At 35.4% G+C, this 14355-nt stretch overlaps 1 pseudogene; it reads left to right on the top strand.

Moving 5' to 3' along the window:
* The first annotated feature begins 7654 nt into the window (after positions 1–7654).
* Positions 7655–14031, top strand: LOC119543763 (annotated as a pseudogene).
* Positions 14032–14355: the final 324 nt, after the last annotated feature.

Genomic DNA, 14355 nt, shown 5'->3' with positions numbered 1-14355 from the left:
ATATATATATATATATACCTCTATCTTCAGCCTAATACTTGACATCATTTTATGATACTAGAGGACTGCTTCAAATGATCCCAGTTTAATAGTTCCCTCAATTCCATCATGCAGATGCACAATAAATACTAACTCAAGTTAGAGCTGAAATATAGGATGTAAAATATGGACTTTTTGAGACTCAATGTTTCAATTATTAGAAAATCAAAGTATTTTTCATATTAAAGTATGACTGTATAGTTTGATAAATTTTGACAATGTATACATCAATGCAACTCAAACTCATCAAAACATAAAACATTCCTACCTCCCCAGAAGGCTCCCACCTGTCCTTTCGCAGTCAATCCCACCATCCCCCACCTCCACAGCCCCACTTCCTGACTTTCAGAAGCAACCTTAACTATCACCATAGATGAATTTTACCTGTTCTAGAACTTCACATAAATGGATATACTCTTTTGGGGTATGGCTTCTTTCACTGAGCATAATTATTTTGAGATTCATCCATGTTTTTCCATTATCAGTAATTTGTTTCTTTTTATTGCTTAGTAGTACTCAAGTGTATAAGCATGCCACAGTTTGTTTATCCATCGTCCTGCTGATATGTCTCATAAGTGTGAACTGAATGTCAGACATACTGGGTTAAAAAGCAGTAGGTAATCAAGTAAAGTATATTTATGCCCAGAAAAGGGCATGCAAGCTACTAGAGTCAATCCAGTCTGTAAAATGCCCTCAGTCTTGGCATTTGCTGTTGATTTACTTAGATTCAGTTTACCATAGGTTTCCAGTGATTTCCTGGCAGGAGCAAATCTTCCCTTTATCAGGGCTTGTGGTCTGTGTGCCTGGAGCATTTGTCTCAGTTTTCCTGCCCTCTCCTCAGACTTCAGCATGCACTATGCACCTGTAACTCTGACGGGGCTTCTCTTCTGCCCGCCCCCCCCCCCCCCACACACACACAACTGCAGTTAGCACTGCCAGGTACTCAGTGGACGGCCTGGCATGCCTATTGGTTTCTGTCCGTTCTCCCTCAGATTTCAGCAAGACTGGTGCCCCTAAACCTCAGAAAGGGTTTCTTTCAGTTTCCTGCTTTGTCCTCAGCCTTTCTCTTGAGCACTCCATGAAGGACCTTTGAAAAGAATTGTGGGAAGGGTCCCTTTGTGTCCAAAGCTCCTAGGTGTTCTATATGATCATACCTGCCACACTCAGCCTTTAACAATTAACCACAAGGTCAACTGTTCTCTTCTTTTTCACACATATGGCAGTGTCCTCCGCCTCCCACTGCTCTGCAGAGGGTGGATGCAGCTGTGGGCCTCTTCTTCCCTAGGAGGGGCTCATGAATTTCTAAATTTCAGTCCACTAGTTTTCTTTACAACCTCATCGCTCTGACTGGGTTTTAAAAATCTGATTTTGTAAGGTATCCTACTTGCTCTCACCTTTAGGTGGTGATCTCTTGAGACTTTGTACATACTAAGCAGAAGTGGAAGTGGTCTCAGATTTCATTTTTAAATAAGAGATATGCTCAAGCTGAAAACATTAGTAATCTAGTATGCATTATGAAAAGCAGCTTAAATTTGCCTTATATCTCAATATACATTATAAATACCTAATAAACATGTTATAGCCTCAATTAAATATAAGATTTACTTTCTTAATTGATCTCTGGAATATTTGCACTTGAAAATAAGATTTTAACAAATCTTTCTCTAAATTCCATTATGAAAATAATGGAAATCTTTCATTTTCAAATAAAAATTATATAATGATATTGACTATGATTTTTTGAACTATATCATCTCTACATTCTACCTATCTGAAGATTCTCATATGATTTATTGATTGAAAATCTCAAGATCCCATGGGCTTTTAAAACTCCTACTTGGGAATTCATGAGACATATAACATAACACATCTCATTATTTGTCAGGTTTTTTTTTAAATTTTATTTAATTGCTTAAGTAGAATTGGCATTTTTAACTTGTTTAGTCCCCAAAGTCACAAACTTTGACCATAAATGACTATTAGGTGATTCCAAAAACCAAACCAGTTCTCAGCACACTGGACACAAGGGCACTTCTATGTGAGGGATATAGGATCAGTCCGATGAATTCAGGACTTGAGCACTGCCTTAACTTAATGGGGCATTATAGGGTTCCAGTCCTGCACCTTATTAGGATGCTAAGTTATAAAGAGATATGACCATCTTTTACAAGGATTGATGTCACCATTATTAATATCACTAAAAATATGCTACTAGAAAGAATATATATATACACTACCAGCTTTGAAGACCATTTCAAAATTGGAATTTCAAAATTGCTCAGAGGAAATCATCCCAGTTAATACTTTGACATGAGGATCATTCATTAGGTTAAGACATTAAAAACAATTCACATTACTTTATAGTCACAATTTAGGTACTTCAGTGGTCTCTGTCAATAAAAAGAGCTTAATATCCTTCCAAATGATGTAATTCCACCATATACTCTACTTTATTTGCATTTCATTGATACATTGTATAGAATGTATACATTGTATAGAAAAGAAAAGAGAAGAAGATGCAGCAGTACTTTATGGATTTAGTAATGTGCAATCTGTTACTTTACATTCATCTTTTAATAGTAAATCATTCATCTAAATGACGCCTTCCCTTTTGTAGACTAAAAAGTAATCAGAATCCATGTCAACACACCTGTGCAAGATGCAGCTTAAACTGAAACAAAATAACAAAATAGTCTTAAGAAATTTAAATCTCTTAATTTTTCAGAATTTTTTTTACAATTAATGCATTTCACTGTACTATGTTGTTTAGAATCAAAATACCAGCTTCTCATATTATTATTTTAGTGTTTTTCTTTTTTTCATCTTTATAACATAATCCATCATCTAATTTTGAGAATAATCCCCACATACCTCACATATGAGAAAGGAAAACATTTAGAGATGGTAATGGTCATGAACACAATTTTATTATCCAAACCTGAAAACTTATTCTGAAATGTTGCAAACGTGTGCATCAAGCTATATTGTTTTCATTTCTAAACAAACCTACATCATGAAACCCATTGCCCTAGAGCAGCAATTCAACTTCATTTCTATTCACAAAACATCAAGTGCACTCTATCAAGTATACTATATCAAGTAGACTGAGTTAAATATAATAATCAAGATGTTCATAACTGCTATTATTAAGAACTGTTCTCAAATATAGTTTCAAGTAAAAGGAATTCTAGTCAGACTTTATGTATGCCATAGCAAACAGTGCTAAAATACACGAATTACACACACACAAACACCTTATTTTAAATGGCTATATAATTATTGATGGATTCATAAAAAAGTATTTTTAAACTTATATAATCAGCTTATGGAATCAATTTTTTGCCAAAAATGTTTTAGGAAATGGGAAAACTAAGACACAATAACTTGCAATCACCCAGTAGTTTGTTGAGAGGAAAGGCTGTTGCATCATGATCAGTGATCTCTATTATTGTAGAGAAGTACATAGCTGAAAAATGCATTCTTTTGCCTGGAATGAAATACTTTAAAATAAACTACTTTTAAGGGTTTTCTAAATAATTGTTAAAACCAAAAAAAAAAAGTGTATCTTAAGTACGGAAGATGAGACACTCACACTTTGATTCTCTCAACTCTACACTGTCTAAGAATCACTGGCCGAGTTCACATTACAAGACATGTTTAGAAAGTTGGATTCATAATATTCTTTTCAATATTAATATAGCTGAAAGGGTACATACTCAAAAACATAAAGCTTAATATTCAGATTTCAGTGGCATCTACAATCCTAGCCATTTTCCTCCTTTAACTTAATAGTACTTGCTTTCTGACTATATTATTACCTCTGAGGTAGAGCTACTTAGTTTTCAAATATTTAGGCACAGAAGGTACATTCGTTCTATGTGTTTCCACAGCAAACAGTATTTGTATCTACCATACCAGTTTGTAATTGCCATTTTAATTATCTAATCCCCCTACAGACTACACGTTTCAAGGGGACAGAGATCAGAGCTCTTTTAGTCAGTATTGTAACCACAGTGCTGGCATTATAGCTGATATGTAGCTAGTGCTCAAAAACTCTCTGTGGAATTTTTATTCATTCATTAAATAAATGCTTATCAAACACCTTGAGGACATAATTTTGAGAGAAATATTGTATGTTACCACTAATGTGAACTCTGTGAAAAATGTAAAACAAGTGTCTTATATTGTAGAATATAGGGGACCTAGACATAGACAGCAGCTAGTGAAGGGGCAACAGTAATCTAACAAAAATACTAAGATATCAAGGGTAATCTTAACCATATGGGAATGCTCAGGAATGACCATGGCTCATTAATTTTCTTGTGGTATGGTAGAAGCAAATTGGAAGCAATGAAGCTATTTCAGGATATTTGTTTTTCCTATTTATTTGCTTTGTTTTGTTTGGAATTTTTTTTTTAATTTTTTGATTAAGTTAATAAAAATATAGTGTGAAAAGGGCAGCAATAGAAAACGTATTATTTATAAAAGTAACAAGGAAGAAGGAGGACTTAATTTTATTTGGTGGAGTCTGTAAAAGATTCCTGAAGGAGTTTTCATCTAAGCTGGATTTTCCAAGATGAATGGGCTTTTATCTCAGCAGGTAAACTCATTGCGGTCCCCCATAGATGGGACATGACTCCTAGGGGTGTAAGTCTCCCTGGCAACGTGAGACATGACTCTCGGGGATGAACCTGGATCCAGCATTGTGGGATTGAGAAAGTCTTCTTGATCAAAATGGGGGAAGCGAAATGAAACAAAATAAATTTTCAGTGGCAGAGAGATTTCAGAGTCGAGCGGTCATTCTGGAGGTTATTCTTATGACTTCTGTCTTTAGTTTTTATTGTATTGAAATAGCTAGAAGGAAATACCTGAAATTGTTGAACTGAAACCTAGCAGCCATGATTCTTGAAGATGATTGTATAACTATGTAGTTTATACGGAGTGACCGTACAATTGTGAAAACCTTGTGTCTCACTATCCCTTTATCCAGTGTATGGACAGATGAGTAGAAAAATGGAAACAAAAATTAAATGAACAACAGGGCTGATGGGGGGATGGGATGTTTTGGGTGTTCTTCTTTACTTGTATTTTTATTCTTATTTTTATTTTTAATTTTATTCTATTTGAAGTAATGAAAATGTTCAAAAATTGATTTGGGTGATGAATGCACAACTATATGATGGTACTGTGAACGAATGATTGTACACTGTGGATGACTGTAGGGTATGTGACTATAGCTCAATAAAACTAAATTAAAAAAAGAAATAAATCATAAAATCACCTATGATTAAAAAAAAAAATGAATGTGCTTTTGCCAGGTGAATAAGTGGGGAGAAGAGACAAAATTCTAAATAAATAGTATAGCATTTGCAAATGCGCATTGGACATGATAATTACATTGACACAAGCCATACCCCTAGAACATAAAATAAGTCAGTTCTTGAAGCTGATGAAGTTCTTACTCCAAAAAGAATGAATTCTCATTCCAAAAATCACAGAAACATCTCCTTCATATTTCCATTGCTTTGACTCTAGTTTGGGATCCCGTAGCCTTTTATAATAGTATCATTACCAGAGTCCCATTCTAATTTAATCAGTATGTCCCACTGACCAGTGTGAGTACAAAATTAATTCAGATTCCTTCTTTTCGAATTAGATGATTCTGATGCTCTCTTCCATCTCTTCAGGCTCCTCTCATTAATGAATGCTCCAGGACCCCAGGGATGACTACTTAATACAAAGGGTCCTTCTCAGTTTCCATCACGGCGGGGAGAGGATCCAGGACAGATGCTATGTGAGTGGGGGAGCACTGCTCCTGCCTGCTGTGCTTCTGGCTGCTTCCCCAGGACTGCTGCTGAAACCTGGGCAGTCTGCCCAAGCCAAGGCTGTCCTAGGCAGCAAGGTGTTCCCTGCGTGGTGATGTGCAGTGGCTTGGGTACACACAGAGCCCAGTGAGTATGGACTCAGCTTCTGGATACAATACCTGTCCTACTAAAAAATGGATTTCCTGCCTCCATGACTGGTCCTGGATGGAGATAGAAACAAGGTACTAAGTCTCATGCTTAGGTCTCATGACTCCCTGCCACTTCTACTTGGGCTCCTGGCATCACCATTATTTATTTTTCTATTTACCCACACATGTACATAGACAGTCATTTTTCAAAAACTAAAACCAGCCCAGATCTAGAGGGGTTTCCTGTTTCAGCCACATGCTATTCCATGACCTACTTTTTTGCATGGTTATCAGGAGTGCTAGATAACCTCCCTCTTCTAGGCACACTGCAAATTACTTCTTCCTTTTCTTGGGTTAATGATATTTCTATCCATGAAAAACCTGATTCTAACCCATCCTACACAATGCTTCCCAATTAAACTTCCTAAAACACAGCTCTTATTGTGTCAGTTAAAATTTTTTATTGTTTCTCTACTGCATATCAAACTGGCCACGCTCCTTAGCCTAGCATTCAAGGATTTCTATGTTCTGGTCTTAAGCTGTTTTTCCATTCATATTCCAGCATACCACTTCATGTAATCAAAGACTCATAGATCCTTAGAGCTATAAGGAATTAGATACAAATTAGATATAACCTAGTTCTAATCTACCCATTTTATTTTACTGTGAGAAAACTCACATGGAATTTCAAAGTTCTGTTATGTTAAGGAATTTGCATGTTCACCATTGTTTTTCAATGCAGAGAATTGTAACTGCTTATAGAAAGTGCTCACTAAATAGTTGTTTCATGAATTAAATTTTTCAGGTTTTTTCCAAGATATGTCCAAATATGTGTAAAGAAGTCTCTCATAATGCCCATAGTAAATACTGAAACAAATCAAAATGGAAATTATATATATTTATACACACACATACCCACTCCCCCATGTTAAAAGAAAAGTGCATAAATTTAGAAAAGCTATAATTTCAATATTACTTCTATTTCAATAATAATTATTATTATTTACTTATGCCAAGCATTGTTATAACACTATATATGTATATATGTAATATATTCACTAATTTAATCCTCAAAATAATCCTATGCTATAGAGCTATTATGTCCACTTTACAAACAAGAAAACTGAGGCACAAAGAGATTAAGTAACAAGTACACTGGGAAAAGAACGTAAGAAAATTTGGGCAATATCATGTGTAGGAGCAGAAAGTTTCATGGATGACTCCCAGATATCTGGCCTAAGCATATGATTATAGAAATGCCAATATTTAGATGGCAAACATTGGTAGAACATTTGGATTTGGTGTGGGTGTGTGGTTTAAGTATTTTGTTTGGACTTTTTAGGGTAAAGAGATACCTAAGATGGACAAGGAAGATATTAGGACGGCAGTTAGCCTAGAGCTCAGAAGAGATAACTAAGTGGGGATACAAATCTGGGAGGCATTGACCTACAACTTATATAATATCCAGATATGATATGCACATACATACACCTGCATGCTCAGATACTAATATATAGAACTATTTCACATTAAACTATAGTTTAATTTAACCCAGCTTCCTGGATTCAGAAAATGCTCTTCTCTTACTGAAGCTTAGGATCTGTATCAGTTAGGATAGTTTAGCTGCTTATAACAGAAAACAGATCATGATGGCTTAACGAAATGAAGATTTATATTACTCAGGCAACAGGAAGTATGGAAGTGGATCTTCCGAGGCCAGTGCAACTGTTCGAAGAACCCATCAAAGATCCCTGCTCCTTCAAGCTTCCTGATTTTCCATCCTAACTGTGGCATTTGCCAGGACTCTATCCTTGCATTGTGTCTATATTCGAGGCAGAAAGAAGAAGGAAGTGGAAAGGAGGAAGTATAGCGCCTATTATCAGGAAAACAAAGCATTCCAATTTGTTTTCATTTGCTGGAATTATGTCACATGGACTCCCCTAGAATAAAGGGATCTGGAAATTGAGTTTTCATCTGAGCATATTGTAGCCCTGCCTAAATAATAGTGAGATTCTGTTTTGTTAAAGAAGGGGAGAACAGATAGCAGATAGACAATTGGCATGCCTGGCAGTCATAAGATTTTAAAGCTTTAATGGAATTGGAAACTGTCTAATGTAAGTGCCTTCATTTTCCATCTAGAAAGATAAAAGTGATTTGCTTGAGCTTATATTGTGAGTGGGTAGTAAGAAGTTTCTAAGAACAGAACCTAGGTCACCTGGCTCCTGGTTCAGTGGTTTCCATCATACCTCACTGAAGTATCAATTGTCTAAAAACCCACTATTACACTGGCCCAACAGCTTTATACTAGAGCCTTCCATTTCCCATTCAACTTCTATAGTTCCCTGTGCAAATGGCTACTATGATACTTGTCACACTCTATTATAATTATTTGTTTGTGTGTCTATTTGCCCTCTAAATTGGAAACTCCCTCTGGAGCAGGCACCATGACTTAATCATCTTTATATCTTCCCCAGGGTCTCAAAGAACACTCAACACATTGTAGATAGTTAATAGATTTTTGCTAAATGAATTAACCTCACATGGAAGAATATAGCCTCAGGATGATATTTTAGTGATGTCTAATGGGAGATATTAAGCATTCTTAGTGATGTTAGTTTTTTTATCCCAAGAGCCCCTGAGCCATTGGTTAAAATAATTATTACAACATTATAATCATAGATCTTAAGGCTGGTAAAAATTATCTGATTTTGTCCCTACCTTCATAAAGTCTTTTTTTTTTTTTTTATCAGAAGCAAATAAGGCCCAAAGAAATTACATTGCCCAAGGTCACAGGATCAGTAAGGGGGAGTGAGGAGACAAAGCCCAGGCATCCTTCTTAGGGCTATTTAGTGTTGCTATTTTATTTTTAAAATATCACATTGCAAAAACTTTAATGATATATTTCATTTTTATATTTTATATGTTCAAAGTATAAAACATTCTCTGCTGTTTTAAAATGCCAATCTTTTATATCTTTAGGTACAGATGCAAAGGTTTTCAAATGTATGATATTGCAAATGGTCAACAGCAAAAGGGAGCTAAAACTTATTATCAAGAGTGAACTCTTCTACTTCCAGGGATTGATACTTATACCTCTTCAGCACTTCTCAAGGGCCACTAAGATATTCTACTTTCTATTTGTAACTGGGAAAATAGAAGTTAAAATAAAGGCCAGAGCAACTGTCAGAAAGTATTAGTTCTGCTACTATATAAACATATCCATTTGCTTAAATTACACTTGCTCTTAGCATCCACACTGCTGCCACATGCAACATAACCACACTTTTTTCTCAGCACTTTACTCATTTGAAAATAACATGCATTTTATGTGATTAAATAAATTAGACCGGGCTAGGGTAAGAGACATAGTCCTTGTCCTCAAGACCTAAATAAAAGCAAGAAAGTCTATTAAGAGCTAAATAGTAGACATAAAGACAATTTGGTGCAGAACTAAACATTAGCTCAATCATGTCATATATATTGTACATGTTATATATTTATAGCAATTTTCACATTTTTTTGTTGCGAGTAGTCATGTAAGCTCTATCTCTCTGGGATGTAAATTCCACTTAGTATAAACTTGTTGAATAAGAGTGATTTATGTTTCCTCTTCAATTTAGTGCAATTTATAGAGAACGTTGTTTGAACGAGAGAGAGATGGTTGGGTAAGTCAAACAGGATTGACTAGAGTTGGCATGTCAAGGTTCTGACCCCTGATGATAACAAAGGAACAGAAAAGTAGATTTCTGTTTACAAAATATATTCTCATTTTCCTACTTGATCTCATTTGATCTTTTTCAAACTTCATGAGATAAATAAAAAGGGCAGGTTTTCAGATTTCTAGATGAGGAAAATGAGGCTCATAGAAGTTTATGCAGCCTGCCCAAGTTCTCATAGGTTGTAAGTTGCAGATCTGGGAATCAAAGCTCTAAATCCAGAGAGTTCTGCCTCTAAATCTAGGATTTCTCTTACTTCAACTTTTCCTGTTCTTATAAGAAGAGCAAGCGGCCTGTGATATGGTGGCAGAAACAATGTACCTTGTAAGAGCTAAGTTTATGTTTTATAGATTTACTTTTAAAAATATTTTTAATCTAGTTTAGTTAGTAAACAACTATACTCAAGACAAGCAGTCATTTGAAACCTCATTTATTGACAAAAGTATGAAATACCTGAATAGTAATTAGTCCTGCTACATAATTGTCTTGAGGTGCTATGTTTAATGATTACTATGATTTTAAATTCACAATTTTCTAACATCTACCCACCTATTGCTATGGGACAAAGAGACCCTTTCCGTGATATGTGTGCCCTGTAATCCTGTCTTTATAGTGCTCTGTGAAAAGCTTATTAGGAGCAGAACCCATTAAGGTCTATATTAAAAGAGCTGTGGGAAAATAATGAATCAGAAAACCAACACAGGGAGCTAAATTAAAATAAATCCTTTAACATTTGTTAATGTAAAAAAAAAAATGTATTCATTGGCCTTGCAAGAAGTTTTAGAAGAATAAATTAAAAACTTATTCCAAAAAAGACTTCTTGTAAATAATCCAGAATCTTCTTCCACCCAACACTGTTCTTACCAACCTGCCCTCCAAGTAACAATATAATATATATTACTACTACCTTTACATTTGTTTAGTGTTTCATACCTGAAAAAATGAATTTCACATACTTTATCTCTTTCTCTGTATTGGCTTGTGCATCTACATATATACTGCATTTCTATGAACATCTCTTCTTTTGTCTAGAATGTAAGCTTAGAAACTATCCTTATATAATAGCACCAAGACATATGTGGGTGTTCAGTTTTGAGAATATGGGGGTGCAAAAAAATTTAACAAAGCTAGAAGATAAATGTTCTGAGCATAATGCAATAAATTTTATGGCAAAATATTTTGTAATCTGTTCAGAATCTTCTCATTTTCTTGGATTATAAAAGTTTAAGAATTTCAGACATGGTAGTGATGTTGTCATCATCCTTTGGTATTCAAAGATGTTCTTGTTACCAATATATTCATCTATATCTGAGGATGCAACTGGAAAATGCTTGAAGCTCTTGATACTGTCCATAAAGAGCAGATCTGTGTTATAAGCATTTCTATTCCTAATGCCAAGAGGTATTACTTAAACTTTTGAACTCCTCATATGAGGTTCGCTGATTGGCTTCCATGTTTCTTCCACCCTGTAGCTCAGTTCTACTGCTTGAAAGTACGTAGCCCCGTAATCTTTGTTCCACCCACTCTCATTGCTGAGTACACTCTTATGTTCCTATCTACCTTCATAAATCTTCTCTGTCTAAACCGGACAATGTGCATAAGGATCCTGAGCAAAGAAGGCAACTAGATGAAGCTCAACTCTAGGTACCCACCCTACTCAGTCTGCATGATCCCTCCCACCCAACAATGCCCTTTCTCTTCTAGACCTAGTATTAATGACTCCCATAATCATTTTTCCCATCAAAATCTGCTTCGAGGAAAGTACTATAAACATTCCTTACATATTTTTGTAACTGTAAGTCACCTTAATCCAAAGGTTTTAATATATAACACAACCACTCTAATTTTGAGTGAAAGCCTAGTAAATTGCATTTCAGGAATCAAATAAGGAAGAAAAATTTAAAGGAATATTGTGATGAATCAAGTGAAAGGGCAGAGAGCTTGTTTCTGGAGTATAAATTTGGCTGATCCTTTATTTGGATCAGAATCTGAATTTATGGCCCTAAGAGTAGTTTTCTCCACTCTGATCCTCTGACAGACATTCCAAAAAGATTAAGGATTAGATTTTTGACATTTTAATTTAAAGCCAAAAATAAATATTTGGGTTAAGAAGAATGATGTCACACTCAGTGTCAAAAGCAAAAAAAAATTCAGCACTTTTATTTTATTTAGTGCTCCAAAATATTCTTAGAAAGGAAACATATTATTAGGAAAGGATATATTGGGAATGCAGACATCCTTGGGAAAAGAGGCAATATAACTTTTAATATGCTTAATTAAACTTCTCCCCCTTCTCTATTACTTTGCCTACCTCCTGAAATGACATCTTGATATTTTGATTGTCCTTGGAACAACTATTAGATGCATTATTAAAATGTCAGCCTTAAGATAGAAATCAATCAAAGGCATCACCTTGATTTTTATCATTTCTTGCCTTGAAAATCATAATTTAAAGGATACATTTAATGATCTTGGGCTACATAAAGGCCAGCATATTTTCCAGAGATGACTGCACCAATATATATAATCCATCCTACATAGTCGTCTAACAACATGACATCAACACTCCTCCATCAGAAGATACGGTCTATGGCTCCTCTCCTTGAATCTGAGTAGACCTTTGGAATTGTACTGATCAACAGAATGTCACAGACATGATGTTCCATGACTTTAGAGGCTAGGTCATAAAAAAGTGAGATGACTTCTCATTTGGGTTCTCTCTCTCTCTTTCCCTCTCTCTCCACTCACCTTTGAAACCTAGCTACTGTTCAGTGAGCAATCCCATATTAACCCATTTGGAGAGACTCACATGGAGAGAAACACATGGAGAGAAACTGAGTCCTTCAACTGGTATTTAGCCCTACCCACCAGTTGTGTTAGCCATGAGTGAGTCTTCAGATGATTCCAGCCCCTAACCTCTGAGTCTTCCAAATGATGCCCCAGGCATCATGGCACAGAGATAAGTTGAACCCATTGCACCCCGTCCAAACTTGACCCAACAGAATCCCTGAGCATAATAAATGGTTGTATGCTAAAATACATTCTGAGTAATTTATTACACAACTATAGTAACTGGAACATCAATGTATTAGAAATATGTACTTGATATTTTTGCTATCTTCTACTCTTGGCTTCTGTCATCAGCTGAATTTGTGATTATTTAAATAAATGATTAGACGTGGTATTATATCATCTACTCCATTCTTTCCAGGTCATTGATGTTCCTAGGCAGGCTCAATATACTGCGGAGGTAGTATATGGCACAACCATACTTCAATACCAAATTAGCAATTTAGAAGCCACATGGGAACAACATATTCTTAATCCTACCTATAGATATAAAGATATTTAACTTATTTCAAAAGATTTTGAATATCTGTATGTGCAGAAGAAGAGAAAGAAGAATGGAATTGATGTTTCTTAAGTAATTTCTACATGCAGGCACTATTAGTTCCTTAAATATTTATAGCCACCCTATGAGATAGGGCACCACCACAGATGAGACCAAGAGAAGTCAGACAAGAGTCAAGAGGTAGGGGCAAGACTCAAACTCATTTCTGCCCTTTGCACCCAAACTCGTTTTTATAATGGGGATAACAGTAAAAACAACTTCAATGGTTGTCAGTCAACTTGAATAAAACAGTTTGTAAAAATTTCCTAGAACATAGCACACAAAAATATTAAATATATGACAAGAATTCAGAGTGCTATTTTCCTGCTAAAAAGGAAGGCAAAAAAAAAAAAAAAAAAAAAAAAAAAGGGAAGGCAAACCTTCTGAGACAAAATGAAATGCAGAAGAAACCAGTTACAGTTCACAAGAGACCTAACCAGTTCAACAAGAAAAAATAACATTCCAGCCAATCTTACCAGAGTGGAAATAAATTAAGCTATCAGAAAGACATGCATCAGGCAAGTTTTCTTTTCAGAAGATGCCTGAAGGTGCAGGCCCAGGTGAACAGAGAGCAAGTGCTAGACAATGTAGTAGCAGAGAGAACTCGTCGATGATGGACTTCCACCACAAATGGAGGGATTTTAACTGTATTCACTGACAATCCCGGAGTAGTGCAGTGGCCAATAACTCAGAAACCACAATTAACTCATACTGCTATCCCTCACTCTTGGCAAAGTGGGAACAATAGGATATAAGGAAAGTTCCTACAGGTGTACACCTACAATTTAAAGCATAAATAGTGTTGGAAAACACACAGGGATGACTGAAGAAGTGATTTGGGATCCTGAAGGAACAAAGAACCACTCACATTTCACAAAGAAGGAAGCTACTTAGTAACTGTGGGACCAATCCCATGTCAAGGGGACTTTTGAATGACAACTCTACTTGAAAAGCTGAATTGCTTGAAGAGTTTGTAATAGAAATTCAAGAAGCTTTACTGCAAAATATTCACAAGGCTAAATAACCATTTTTTATTTGTGAAGTTTTTTTAAAAAAAAACATGCATAAAATAATGCCCTCAAAGAGTAACAGGGGATATATACCTATCTATTCTTAAAGTTTTCATAGTTGGCTCAGCAGAACAATCCTCTATTTGACTTCCTTGGTTCCTCATGCAACAGAAGAAAGATAAAGATAGAAATTGATTATTTTTATAATAGTGATATTTAGTTTCTTGCCTCCTTTGCCTATTTTTT

The sequence above is a fragment of the Choloepus didactylus genome, chromosome 9, assembly GCF_015220235.1.
Source record: "Choloepus didactylus isolate mChoDid1 chromosome 9, mChoDid1.pri, whole genome shotgun sequence".
Classification (NCBI taxonomy): Eukaryota; Metazoa; Chordata; class Mammalia; order Pilosa; family Megalonychidae; genus Choloepus; species Choloepus didactylus.
Note: the sequence above shows the minus strand (reverse complement) of the source record. Positions and strands in the feature narration are given on the sequence as shown.